Source organism: Entelurus aequoreus, linkage group LG04, assembly GCF_033978785.1.
Source record: "Entelurus aequoreus isolate RoL-2023_Sb linkage group LG04, RoL_Eaeq_v1.1, whole genome shotgun sequence".
NCBI classification, from domain to species: Eukaryota; Metazoa; Chordata; class Actinopteri; order Syngnathiformes; family Syngnathidae; genus Entelurus; species Entelurus aequoreus.
The window spans coordinates 49,535,684-49,551,737 of NC_084734.1; positions in this window are offsets into that span (position 1 = coordinate 49,535,684).

The window sequence follows — 16,054 nt, forward strand, 5'->3', positions numbered from 1 at the left end:
CCCGACTTAAACAAGTTGAAAAACATATTCGGGTGTAACCATTTAGTGGTCAATTGTACGGAATATGTACTTCACTGTGCAATCTACTAATAAAAGTTTCAATCAATCAATCAATCAAAAACATGCCTCACGGATGAGAGTATTTGGCGCGCGCCATTTTGTCCTACTAATTTCGGAAGTCCTTGAACGCACCGTAGTTTGTTTACATGTACAACTTTACTTGATGCTGCCACAGAAATAGGTGTTTTATGGCACTCCTTCTTTGTCTCTATTTGTCCATCAAACGTTTTATGCTGTGCGTGAATGCACAAAGGTGAGCTTTGTTGATGCTATTGACTTGTGTGGAGTGCTAATCAGACATATCTGGTCACTGCATGACTGCAAGCTAATCTATGCTAGCATGCTATTTATGCTAGCTGTATGTACATAATGCATCATCATGCCTCGTTTGTAGGTAAATTTGGGGTCATTTTATTTGCAGTTTCCGTTTCCTTCAACTTGAACACACACATCTATAACTTTGGCCATTCTAAGCCAGTAATTTCCAGGAGTTATCACACCCTCTGAAAAGCCTCGGTTTTAGTAATGTTGTCCAATGTTGTAAAAATGTGTAAAATACATATTACATTTCAACATTTCTGTAAACAAAGATTTGCGTCAGCCTGCGACAAATAGTCGTTTTGATAGTAGTCTCATATAGCTAATAAAGACACTTACATCATGTGTTGCCTTCTTTATGACACTTATATAAGGCTTTACATTTTTTGCGGCTCCAGACAGATTTCCTTTTTGTATTGTTGGTCCAGTATGGCTCTTTCAACATTTTGGGTTGCCGACCACTGGCCTATGCTTCATTTTTCGAGGGCCAATTGGGAAGCTATGGTTGAGTCTGATCAATTATACCTACGAACAAGTGGCCTCATAAAAAAAGAACAAAATACAATTTTATTTGTGCGTATTTATCTGTATATTTTTTGCTTTTTGTCTGATGAAATGGCAACAAGCAAGGAACTAGTGTTGTCCATGACGCTGTATTGCTCATTACTCCTATCTACTGGAATGGTGGAATAACAGCAACTGCTACTTTGTGCTTGTTGAAATGAACACTTTTAAACACTTTTAACACCAACAGAACAATTGAACAAGCATCAGGACAGTTACATAAATAAAAGTGAGTTCATCAAAATGCAGTTATTAATCCCAGTTTTTGATCATTTTAATTCAAAACAGTAGGGATCTAACGGTATCAAATCTCACGGTACGATATTTTCACGGTACTAAGGCCATGGTACGATATTATTGCGGTATATGTATTTTTAAAAAAAGGCCAAAAATGTTTATCGTGTGTAAAATGAAGTGGTTGGAATGTTTAAGATAAACACATTTACTTTTGAACACAAACATAATACTAAAATGTTTTAATCATATTTATTACCACAAACATACATTTTAAGTGCAAAGAATAACACAGGGAGATCCACTGTTTCAAGTAAATATTTTTTAAAACAGTTACAGTTGCTTGTCTTTAAAGTGATACTGTAAACATTCAGTGTAAAACAATAATGTTCACTTTAGTGTCTTTCAGCTCTTACTTTCTGACAAGCATTGTCCTCAACAGTGGACATGTTTTATATCAGTTAGACAAATGCTGTTTCTAAAAAAAAAGTTAACTAACAAATAAACTTTTAATAATGTCAATACATCACAAACTGATGTTTGGCTTCGCTGGCTTCAAATATATTTTCTGGATGACAGTTTATAAGGTGTTGTTTGCAGTTGATTTCCTGCTACACATATTAGTCTGTCATCTACAATTCATGTCTGCAGTTGTTTTTATGATGTGAAATTCATATTGTGTCTCATTATTTAGCTATGGATGTCCCTTTTGTTCAGCAATGTTTGCTAGCGATATTAAGATTCAGTACATGCTGTTGAGTCTACAAGAGATTTATTAATCTTCTTTATTAATACTATTACGGATATTTTCTTGACACTAACAAATATTACTATAACATTATAATGTGGTCCTCCGTGTCGAATAATAAAGCACTCGGCTTTTCTGCACAACAACAACAACTAAGCTTTTAGTTTCTGTTATGAAAGTTGACAACATAAAATACGGTGGATTGGACCTACAATCACAATATTTATTTCTAGGACTTAACATGATGTTAGTTTATTTGCACAACCAGGTCTTCGTAGTTATATTTAGGTGGTCCCAGGTTCCCTGGGCGCCACACTTGCTGTTTTTGGGTTGGGCTCTCTGGGTGGCTGGGGCCGTATTCTGGCTCCCACACACACTGGGAGTCAAATATTTTGTACATACAAATACACATATACTCACATACACACCGTTATTCATACATACATACATAGGTACCTACGCTCCCACATACATACACAAATACAGTACATACTTACATACTCAAAGTTTGTACATCCACACGCACATTCACGGTACAAACATACATATACACATACTGTACATATACATTCACTGTACTAACATACATATACACATACTGTACATATACATTCACTGAACAAACATACTTATACACATACTGTACATATACACGTACATATGCATACATACACTCATGCACATAATCACGTTTCATCAAACATATATTAATGTTGTTGCCCTAGGGTAAACTGGGTAACACATGGCACACTGACAAAGCTTAACCTATTGTTACTATAACAATCTACAAGGTTAATATAGGTTGCTTCTCTTTCTTCCCCTTCATTTTTCGGTATTCATTTTTATCTCTAGTTATCATTACGTATATGTATTGTTGCATTTGAACGACTGTATTGTTGATAATAGAGGTACATTATTGGTATTGTTCATTATCAATAGCGCTATTTCTATCTGTATTTGTATTGCTCCATTTGTATTGTAATAATGCTCATTGTCATTTCTGTATTGTTATTTATTTCGCTAACTGCTTCTTTGCTATCACTTTTACCATCATGTTTGTACATATTGTATTTGCTGATGTTGCTCTATTGTTGTTGTTGTTGTTGTTATTGTTGTGTTTGCTATTGTTGTTTTTGTCTCTCTGTCTAATCCCCCTCTTGTCCCCACAATTCCCCCCTCTGTCTTCTTTTTTTTCTCTTTCTAAATGATGATATAAATACATTTAATAAAGTCAAATACAAATAAGGCAACAAGAGAAGTATCCTACACTTTTCTTTTGTAAAGTAAATCTGTACAGCCGATATGAGCATCTACATCAACTATATGATTTACTTGAGAAGCTGGACAGGACAACAAAAAAAACAAAAAAAATTGACTTAGCAACCACAAAAAACCACAAACTAATGCGATCTCTTGTCCTTTTCTTACATTCAACTCTGCTATCAAACACTACTAATATAGTAGAGAATAAACTTGATTGCATCACAGAAAGTTTCTCAAACAAATCAGATGTTTTACATTTTACAAAGTGATCACTGCAGACACGAGCATGGTCCGATTGTATCCCACAAGATGATGAAAGTGATATTTTTAAGAGACATTTCCTTCAACACACTTTTTGTTTTTTCCCCCGACTTTATTAACTTTAGGAACCACTTCTTTCGGGACTATATGAAGCTTTTTCCTATCTCTCTATTTGAATGATTGGAACACCCAAGAACAAAACAGCAATACAGCATTTTCTGCTCAAACTCTATATTCACTCTCACTTGATTTAATGTTACGCTCAAGCTGCTTGACCTTCATGTGAATTAAGCCACAAAGAACAAAAACAGACGTCACGTGACGTCATATGCAACCCAGCAATTATGCGCACTACAGTTGCACAAAAGTTGCCCTATTGTTTCACTATTTGTTGTACTATTGTTGCAGTATGGTTTAGAGTTGGCAGAGATCTGCACTTTCCTGAGGATTTTCCCGATCGTGTCCAACTTTGGAAATGGCCGTGAGATGTTATCAACACAAGTTTTTTTTCTCGCAAAAGCATTGCAGATGTTGGCATGTGGATCATTTCCTGTATTTATACTGAGGTCTGCTACGACTTGTTTGCTCGCTGGATGTCATCCAGGACAGGACACCTCTGACCTTGACCCATATAACCTCCCAACCCTACTGCTAGAAATAACTCTCAGGGGGGTCCTCACATATTTCCCCCGACCGTGGTGGTCCTTTGTGAGTCCAACCTTTTGGCTTGTTGACATGCTCACACAGAGTTCTGCTGCTGTTTACATTCTGTCAGGCTGAAAAGGCCTACATCAAAGTACATCGTCATTCACTCTCAGAGAATGTTTCATGGCTTCAGCTATTGTAACATAGATATCATGACCCGTACAAGGTCACAGGGGGTTCCAGTCAATCAATCATTAATATTGATTGGCTCTCCACTGAGAGGATGGCGAATGGAGAAAGACAAGCACCCGTGTTCAAACTTGTTTAAAAGCCAATTAAGGTGTTTTTAGTAGTCTGTGGTATATAGTTTAATTGGTTCTGTGACAGAACTTGTAACTCAAAATACTCATACACTGAAAAAAATTTGGAGTGCCATTTACTTAAAAAAAGCTAGGTAACAATTTCCACACAGAAATTCTTTGTAACTTTTACTTAGGAAATAGTCAAGTAAAGTTTACTTGCCAGCAATAATTATTTTTTATCAAAAACACTCAAGTAAACATTACTAGAGATTTTCTTTCTTAGAGACAAAATGTACTCACTCTTTGATAGTAAATTTTACTCAAAACTACCTTTGTATCTACTTACAAAACCCTTATAAAAATGCTTGATTTTCAGGATAATTTAACTAGTTTTACTTTACTTCATTCAGAGCAATATTTAATATTTAAGCTACCACCTACACCACTATTGTAATATGAATGTGTTGTATTTTTAACTTGGCCTACTGTTAATTAAATTAAATTATCTTAACACATCTTCTACAAATATGAAATGATAACATACTTTCAAACAAGAGCACCTTTATTACATTTTCCAGCAGCATTACCAGACAAAACATTATAAAACAGTGATTTTTTTGTTTTAGAACTTTCACAATAATGCGAACAATTACAGGTAAAAGATCCAATAAAATGTCCTGAATTGTAACTTTTAAGCACAACAGCAAAATCTTTCAACAAATTCCATTGACAAGCGTCATGTACTGCTTCCACACACCAAAGAACAGCTATATGCTAGAACAGCATATGTACACTGTGGAAACACTCACAGTAGAAGTTTATTTCGCAAAGACCGTACCTTGGGCGACATTTTCAGAACGCCCAGCTCTAGAAACAGCTTCTGAAACACTTCAAATGTGTATTTCAGTTTCAGTGGGTAACTCAAGTTCATGGCGTAGATTAAGCCCATGAGCAGAAGGCAAGCCTTTGCCACGGTTTTGCAGTCACCCAGAACCTCTTTTCCTTCGACGATGACTGACACATGGGCAGGATTGTGGCCTTCCTGTGCTGCATTTTCACTGATGACGAGGATCTTGAGGACATGATGAACAGAGTCTTTTTCACCTACGTCCTGTGAAAAACACGTGATTCTGTGCTCAGGAGTCAATATTATACACATTTTTTCTCTTAAGTTCCCAAGAGGTGATTCATGATGTTAAAACAGCCAGTTCATATAACCTATACATACAGAGACCACAGCATTGGTTAAATGCTGGGGAAGTATTTAGGTAACTATTGATTTGATTTGATTTGATCTTTGTCTGGGTTAACCCAGGTTTGCACTTTAATTTGTCAGTGTACACTTGGGTCACTGAGGCAACCATCATTTTTTTCAACAAGATTGTCTAAAAAAATCCAGAAGGTTGTTTTAAATACCATTTGTCATACTTTCAAAACATTTGCTTTTCAAACATTTCAGATTCAGAACCAGTTGAAAAATTGGGACACATTGCAATTAATTGCCAATTTAAGTTAATGGCCTAATATTTGTTAATCTGAATATAAATGTTTTTCCTCATATATAGTGGCACATGTGACTTTTATGTAAATACATTAATACACAAAGAACAGAGGTTATAGAATCAGGTTGGAGAAGAGATACATTTACTATGGTGAGAATAATCATCAGAAAATCCCAGATTTTCAAAATGTACCTGGCAGTCTTTGATCAGCTCCTCTCCCGACTCTCCAAGGAACTCCATTAGGCAACGTATGATGAGATCTCTTCTGCCTTCAACATGTTGCTATAAAACAGAGAAGCAAATTTATTGCAAAGAACATGTATATGCAAACAGATACACAAAGTTCACTATGCCATGTAAAAGGCAATGTAATTAAATTATATTAATTTATTTATTCAATTTGAGAGAGAGAGAGAGAGAGAGAGATAGATAGACAGAGAGAAAGCGAGAGATAGAGAGGTAGAGAGGTAGAGAGATAGAGATAGATAGAGAGATAGATAGAGAGAGATGGTAATAGCTAGCTCAGTGTGTATGAGCCCAACACAAGATGACTGACACAAATGACATTAATGTCCCTGTAACTTTACCTGGCCAAGTGAATCCAGCATTGGCCTGATTTTCGTGCCTGCAACCCCGCCCTTTGTCCTAAATATCTCCAGGAGTTTGGGAGTGTGTGTGTCCAGTTTTGACAAAAAGGTTCGCTCCAGATGAACTGTTGTTATCCTTCTGAACTCCTCTTTGATCTGAAACAGAAGATAAGAACACAACTTGATCAAGACACGCACCTTTCTAGAACAATTAATACTGTAGTCTCCCCAGTACAATATAATACTATTGAGCATCAACACAAACGTCTGCCTTCAAAATGAGCATACATACCTATAGTGTTTTAACAATCCTATTCGCTTGTCTGATTCAAAACTACACATCTTACACCTCCATCTCATGTTGAGGCACCTGTAAAATAAATTAAACATTTCATAACTAAACCATATTGGTGTCATTAAAAAAATCAATGTAAACCTTCAACAGCACTAATTTGATCTTACCTTGCGTAAGCTGTTGAGACCAAATTCCTGAGAGTCAACGTCCTTCAATATTCTGTGACATATATTGAGAAATAAATTATATTATGACATGTCATTAAAATACCATGTGTTGCAATATGACAAATTAAAGCAAATGTTTATTTCAAGAACACTGATGACACAGAAAGATCCCCTAAAATATTTTTGACATTAAAATAACCACGGATGGTGTAAAGTAAATTAACCTTGCGCCAAAATTACGAATCCCACCAGACAGGTTTAAGTTACAATTGATATATTTTCAGGTCCTGAAGAGGGTGTGCTTGTTGCTGCAATTTTGCAATTCGGTTTAAAACATTTTTTAAACCGAATTGCAAATTGCAATTTTTTTTCATTGGAATACTTGTTTAAAAAAATACTTGTTTAAAAAAAAAAAATCCATCTCCCCGGCCCACAGTAACCACAAAACTGAAACCAATAGCATACTTTCTGAATTTAAAACAGCATGTCAACAACTGTTTATGAGCAGATATTACTGATATTTGCCACAGATCATATTATATATTATAAACATGAGTCTACTAGGACTGGACCCGAATATCCGAAGAAAAGCGCGAACGATCCTCTGACGCATGCGCTGAGTGGCCACAAGGTGGCGAGGTTCACTGCTATTACCCAAGTATATTTTACTTTCTGGTATTAAGTTGTAAAATCAATATATTAGTTAAGTAAATATTACTTGGAATGAATGATCAAATTTACATATAAAAGTGAGGATACAAAGTTACAAACAACCATCAAGTAAGACATTAAATAAAAGGTGAGATTTTAAAGTAAAAGAAATAAAATAATAAATCCTTGTAAAATTTACATTAATATCCGTGGTAACAATTACAAGGCCAAAAAAAATCATTTTTTTCAGTGTACATCAAATCAATGTTCCTTATTAAAATTAATTGAACTGTAATGAATCTGCTCCAAAACAACACCATTTTAACATGCTTTTTTAATAAGAAAAAACAACTTTTAGATGATAAATAATGTATGAAAAACAATACAATAGAATGTATTGTAGTATGTATTGTAGATATAATGTACAATAGATACTTTGGAGAGTAGACTTCCATTATTGCCTTCCAGCTGCTACTCTGTCAAACACAACATTAGCAGCTTCTCCATATTTTCATTGAGTAAATGTACGCCATTTTTTGCACGTCCTTGGGTGGCGATATCGACCCATTCTGCTTCAGTATGGTGCAGACAAGCAGTGCTAAACTCCAACTGCTTCACAGAGATTGCTAGCTACACATTCTGTCACGTTTTTGATGATTTATTTTCTTAATTCAATGACTATCATCCACGTCTTCTTCTCAGCACTTTCCTTCACACACACTTTCTTCCTTCCCATACTTGGAAGAACAAAGTTGGTGCTCGTGCTACTCCAGATCATGTCGTTAACACCACCTTCTTGACTTTAGGCAGGACACTTGAAACTTGCTTGTGTTTGAATTCATGTTTACACTCAATTAACTACGCCTCCCCATCGAGGGCAGCAGTTATGCAGCTTCAGGTAAATGGTAAATGGGTCGTATTTGTATAGCGCTTTTCTACCTTTTTAAAGAACTCGAAGCGCTTTGACGCTATTTTCCACATTCACCCACACACATTCACACACTGATGGCGGGAGCTGCCATGCACGGCGCTAACCAGGCCCATCAGGAGCAAGAGTGAAGTGTCTTGCTCAAGGACACAACGGACGTGACTAGGATGGTAGAAGGTGGGGATTGAACCAGTAACCCTCAGATTGCTGGCACGGCCATTCTCCCAACTTCGCCACGCCGTCCCCTTCAGCTTCAGGCCATGACGCTAGCAACCACCATGCTCGACTCTAGGCAAGACACAATTAACTTGTTGTTACTCACAAATTCATGTTTACCCTCAATGAACCACAACTCCCCATTCCTGACAGCATTTATGCAGCCCCAAACCATGAGGTTTACACTGCCATGCTTGACTTGAGGCAAGACACTTGCTACTCGCATGTGTTGTAATTTATGTTTAGCCTCAATGAACCGTAGCTCCCGTGTGCCAGCAGCACTTGTGCATCCCCAGACAGTGCTCGACATATTACAACTAATGTTTGTGATTTTTCAGTGGCTAATGTAGTATCTGTAAATTATAGCATGTACATGTTCGACTAAATTGGGCCTGATTTAATATAACCCAGGTCCCAGAACTCTGGAGGGGGTTATTCCATCGATGAAAGACTTCCTAATAGCTTCTGTTCCAGATATCAAACACAGCTCACCCCGAGATAAATTTGGGAATTGAATGAGGGATTTGTATTTTATCATGGGAGTAAAAGCACATGAGCAACATCTGATAGAAGCCTCCATCTACAGAATTACTGATAAAGGGTCAGAGGTCACAACTAGAGATGTCCGATAATGGCTTTTTTGCCGATATCCGATATTCCGATATTGTCCAACTCTTAATTACCGATTCCGATACCAACCGATACTGATATATACAGTCGTGGAATTAACACATTATTATGCCTAATTTTGATGTGATGCCCCGCTTGATGCATTAAACAATGTAACAAGGTTTTCCAAAATAAATCAACTCAAGTTATGGAAAAAAATGCCAACATGGCACTGCCATATTTATTATTGAAGTCACAAAGTGCATTATTTTTTTTAACATGCCTCAAAACAGCAGCTTGGAATTTGGGACATGCTCTCCCTGAGAGAGCATGAGGAGGTTGAGGTGGGCGGGGTGGGGTTCTACGGGTAGGGGGGGTGTATATTGTAGCGTCCCGGAAGAGTTAGTGCTGCAAGGGGTTCTGGGTATTTGTTCTGTTGTGTTTATGTTGTGTTACAGTGCGGATGTTCTCCCGAAATGTGTTTGTCATTCTTGTTTGGTGTGGGTTCACAGTGTGGCGCATATTTGTAACAGTGTTAAAGTTGTTTATACGTCCACCCTCAGTGTGACCTGTATGGCTGTTGACCAAGTATGCCTTGCATTCACTTGTGAGTGCGAAAAGCCGTAGATATTATGTGATTGGGCCGGCACGCCAAGGCAGTGCCTTTAAAGTTTATTGGCCCTCTGTACTTCTCCCTACATCCGTGTACCACTCCGTACAACTGCATTTTAGTCATAAATTTTACTTTTTGAAATCGATACCGATAATTACCGATATTACATTTTAAAGCATTTATCAGCCGATAATATCGGCAGCCCGATATTATCGGACATCCCTAGTCACAACGCATGTTTTCGGCATTGGTACAAACAGCTGGGCTTTGTCCAGACTTGCCTGTTCCAAGACTAGCACAACACAGAGGAAGTGACTTTGTGTAAAAGGTAGCAGAAAGAGAGATATTTTTATTTGGCTAACATCTCCTCCAGGTTTCCTGCAGCACCTGTAATTGTGAGGGCTCGCTTGATCAAATAAAAGCTTTTGTTCAACAGTACCTCACCGGCATCATCGTTGATCCATTCACGCCATCAAGTCGTTCTTAGGACCGGACGAGAATGTCCAGAACAGCAATACAATACAACACTAGTAAACTTATACGGATGTACAAGCTGTACAATGACCACTCCTAGTACTGTCTTTGATATTCTGCTTAGTTGCCCTATTTAGTTACAGATGAGGGGCAAATAATACATTTGCATATACATACAGTATGTAAATATTTATACACAATCATTTATTGGATGGCACATATGATTAATTTGATTTCCTCAAAACGTTCAGTTTTCATTTCCCTCCCCTTTTTTGCATTACGCGAATGAATATTACTGCAAGTGTGCACTTGTGTGGTGCATGGAATTCTCTAAACAAAGACTTAAAAAGTTGCAAGAATATTTTTGAATTTAAAAAGAGTTACAAAAGAGACAACTGGAATTATATCAAACTGATTTTTGATTTTGATTGGACGGGTCATTGTGAAAATGCTTAAACGAAAATTAAAAAGTATTTTGGAGTTCGGGTATTGGTGGAGGGAACAGTTATAAAGTCATCTAAAATAATTTGTGTTAAAAAGGGGGCAGATAAATATAAGAATAGTATTCTTCCATCTGCTCCTTTCTGATCATGGAAATGTATAAGAAACAAAAAAACAATGAAAGTGTCAACTGTACATGGCTTGTATATATGCATTTTCATGAAAGGAATAAAAAGAAATGATGAAAAATGATGATGATGACATCACACACACACACACACACAAACACACACACACACACACACACACACACACACACACACACACACACGCACACACACACACAATCATTGACGTCTCTTGGTGAGCTTCAATCTTCCTGTCAGTATCCTCCCAGTGGGATTTATTGATGTTCTTAAGCGCTTCTTCATTTAATAACCCCATTTTGTTTAATCTTCCCTTGTCGTCTGGAAGAACACACCCTTTAAAAAGTGAGTGAATTAAAAACAACACACAGATTTAATAATGAATTAGTGTAGATGGAAGCCTCTTTTCCATGACTGTGATAACACCCACACTTGGAGTAAAGCAATGCAGTGAAGGACAAATACCCCACTCTACTCACTCCACACTCCATCGCTATGGTTACACTGATGCAGGTTACCGTGGCAGCCAAGTTAGCCCCACTCAAGCAACAAAGGAGTGTGCGGCTGACACCATCTTAATTTGACGCTCAAGAGCCAAAAGTGGTTATTTATGGAAGTGCTGCTCATGATGGGATTTTTACGGTTTTAATACTGGGAAAAGAAAATGCCAGCACTTCTCGTCAGTGTTTACATGTCTTTTTGCAAGAATATTATCTTCTTTCACTTGAAGTAGAATGATCTATTCCAGGGGTCACCAACCTTTTTGAAACCAAGGGCTACTTCTTGGGTACTGATTAATGCGAAGGGCTACCAGTTAGATACACACTTAAATAAATTGCCAGAAGTAGCCAATTTGCTCAATTTACCTTTAACTCTGTTATTATTAATAATTAATGATATTTATCTTTGTGGAAACACTGATCATCTTAATGATTTCTCACAATAAATATATAGAAACAGATAAATATCAATATGCAACACTTTATTTTTATATTTTCTCCAAGTGCTCATTTTTCAAATTTAATATTTTCAAATGATCACTTCTAAGACAGTCTTGTGAAATCACAATATCCCATTTTAACTAGCTAGCCACTAACATTTTTTAACAAATCATGAATTACTTTGCACCATGTTTGTACAAATAATAACTCATGTAAAATACAAAAGTCAACTCTCAAATTTTTAAATCATGTCACACTTTGAACTGGACACCAAATCTGTTATCTGTTTCTTTGTCAGTTAGTGGGAAGCCTGGCATTGCATGCTGTTAACTAGTGTGTTGTACTCTGGTGTGTAACTTGACACTGCAACTCTGAGTGAGTCTTGCAGATGTGCATCAGTGAGGCGTGTTCTGTGTTTGTTCTTGATCAAGTTCATGTCAGAAAAGGCTGATTCACAAAGATACAATTTTTCCTCATTGTTTGCGGAACCTTCTTAATCTTTTGGACATATTTTCACAGCAATCTGGCCTTAAGCTTAATTATGACAAATGTAAAATGTTAAGGATCGGAAATCTAAAGGGAACGTCCTTTCGAATGGAATGCAAAGTGCCTGTTTTGTGGACAGATGGACCAGTTTACATACTTGGTGTTGTTGTCCCAGAAAATCTGGAAGATCTAGGCTCAGTAAATTATGATAATCGACTAAGAAAGCTGGACAAAATTATGCAATTATGGAAAGAGAAATCCCTAACCTTGTATGGTAAAATGTCTATTGCCAACTCGTTAATTATTCCTCAATTTATTTATTTGTTTTTGTCATTACCAGCTCCATCACAAAACTTTTTTAAGATTTATGAGCGGAGGGTCTTCGATTTTGTCTGGAACGGCAAACCAGAAAAGATTAAAAGAAAGGTTTTGTACAAAGAGTATGAATATGGGAGCCTGAAACTTCTCAACCTTGAAGCTATGTGTCTGTCTTTAAAAGCATCAATTGTTCCAAAGATGTATTTAAACATTGAGTGGTACACAAATGTCCTGTTGGACAAAAAACATGTACTGTATCAAAAGAAATTGTATCCTTTTTTACAAGTGATCCCCTCCCAGAGAGTCTGCTGGGAAACATGGCGGGGTTCATAAAGGAAACAATCCACTCATAGTGGTGTTTTCAATTTTATGTGCCAGAAAAAAGAGATGATATTTTGCAGCAGTTAATATGGATGAACTCTAATATTGTAATAGATGGAAAGCCTTTCTTTTGGAAAAATATGTTTGAAAGAGGAATCATTTTTGTCAATGATATTATCAATGAGAATGGTAAAATTATGAAGTATGATGAATTTAGAGCTATGTATGGTGATGCTTGCTCAAGCTTTTCATTTTATCAACTAACTGGAGTAATTGGGAAAAGATGGAAACAAATAATTAATGATGGAACTACTAAATTATTAGTTTGTAAACCTCTAATAAGAAATTTTAGTTGGCAAAAAGGAACTAAAATAAATAGAAAAATATATAATTTTTATTTAATAAAGAAATCTTTGAAGACTGCCTCATACAACACAAATGGAATATGGGAGGACTTTTTTCACTGCCCGTTGCCATGGGATGCCATATTCAAACTAATCTATAAAACCACTATCGATGTGCAAAATCGTTATTTTCAAATTAAAATTATTTATAACTTCTTACCCACAGGGAAAATGTTAAAATTATGGAATATGACAGAGTCAGATGATTGCCGATTTTGTTGTCAGGAGCCTGAATCCACCCTGCATTTGTTTTGGTATTGTCATATTGTGTTTTTGTTTTTGGTGGAAGTTGAAAAAATGTGTTTAAGGATTGGTTTGTTTATGAAGCTTAATGTGGTTTCTGTTATTTTAGGAGAGTTCATTGACAATCATGATTTAGTCAATTTAATTATAGTACTCGGTAAAATGTTTATTTTTAAGGCCAAAAACAGTTAATCACTTAGTATTACTTTCTTTAAAACATTTATTCAGTATTTTCTAACTTTAGAAAGTTACATGGTTGAAAACGATAATGATGCCAAAAAACATTAAAAAAAAGATGAGAAGTCCTCAAAGGCTTATTTTGAAAGTATAATTATGTTTATAGATTATATGATATCTGTTGTTGTGTTCCCTAATTTGAGTGACCTGGACATAATCTGGACTGTACATAAATGCTTATTTTGAAAATGTAATTTTGGTTATAAATTATATGCAATCTGTTGTGTTCCCTAATTTTTTTCTGTGTACATGAAAGAAGGTGTGTGTTGCTGAGTCCGACTTGGACATTATCTGGACTGGGCCTGGTTTAAAAAACCCTTTAAACAAATCTAATTTCATTGACAACCTGGTCTGTTGAAGATAAAGCCCTTTTTTAAAAAATAAAATAAAATAAGATAAATAAATAAAAAACATTTTCTTGGATAAAAAAGAAAGTAAAACAATATAAAAATAATTACATAAAAAATAGTAATTAATGAAAATTTTAGTGGACCAGCAGCCTATACAATCATGTGTGCTTCAGGGACTGTGTCCCTTGCAGATGTGTTGTCTATGTTGTGGGAACCAGAATATTGGAAAGAAATAACCCCTTTTGTGTGAGTGGGTGTGGATGAGTGTGCATGGGGGAGGTTGTTTGGGTTGATGCACTGATTGAAAGTGTATCTTGTGTTTTTTCTATGTAGATTTAATAAAAAAATAAAAATAAAAAATAAATTATTTATTTTTTTTTATTTTTATTTTTTTTTTACATTTTTTTTTAGAACAGGCCCGCGGGCGACTCATCTGGTCCTTACGGGCGACCTGGTGCCCGTGGGCACCACGTTGGTGACCCCTGATCTATTCTATGACCTCGAGCTTGGCTTTATTGCCATCTACTGGTAATTGATCACACTGCTAACTGACACCAATTGGCATCATATGATAAACTGAATTAAAAACAAACGTTGGGGAAAGTGATGTGATAGAAAACATTACTGTATAGTATATATTGTTCTAGTTTTCCTATTCTTGTTAGTAATCTTGTGTAGAATTATTACTGTAATCATTGGTTGGTTGGTTGAAGTTTATTTCGGTTGTGTATGATACATCACATTTGTTTAATTTAATGCCCAACAAGGAGTAGGAAGAATCAAAGCTTATTTATTAATCCTATAATCATTTAGATATGATAAAACTAGCTAACAGTAGAGAATATGTGATGATTTTGGGTCTAGAACATATTTAGCTTTATTTATTATAGAAATAGTTCTTGCCACCCTATGTTGAATATTTTTATATGACATTTACAGCTCATTTTACCATCTATTATTACATATTATATTTATACATATGTTTACAAACTATGTTTTTATGATTATTACATATTATCAATCCATCCATTTCCTACCGCTTGTCCCTTATGGGGTCGCGGGGGTGCTGGAGCCTGTCCTAGCAGCACACGGGCGAAAGGCGGGATACACCCTGGACAAGTCGCCACCTCATCACAGGGCCAACACAGATAGACATGTATATATATACAGTACAGGCCAAAAGTTTGGACACACATTCTCATTCAATGCGTTTTCTTTATTTTCATGATTATTTACATTGTAGATTGTCACTGAAGGCATCAAAACTATGAATGAACACATGTGGAGTTATGTACTTAACAAAAAAAGGTGAAATAACTGAAATTATGTTTTATATTCTAGTTTCTTCAAAAGGGCCACTCTTTGCTCTGATTACTGCTTTGCACACTCTAGGCATTCTCTCGATGAGTTTTAAGCAACCCTGTGAAGTAAAAAACCATTTCAGGTGACTACTTCTTGAAGCTCATTGAGAGAATGCCAACAGTGTGCGAAAAAGTAATCAGAGCAAAAGGTGGCTATTTTGAAGAAACTAGAATATAAAACATGTTTTCAGTTATTTCATCTTTTTTTTAAAGTACATAACTCCACATGTGTTCATTCATAGTTTTGATGCCTTCAGTGACAATCTACAATGGAAAAAGTCATGAAAATAAAGAAAACGCATTGAATGAGTAGGTGTGTCCAATCTTTTGGCCTGTTCTCTGTGTATATGTGTGTATATATATATATAT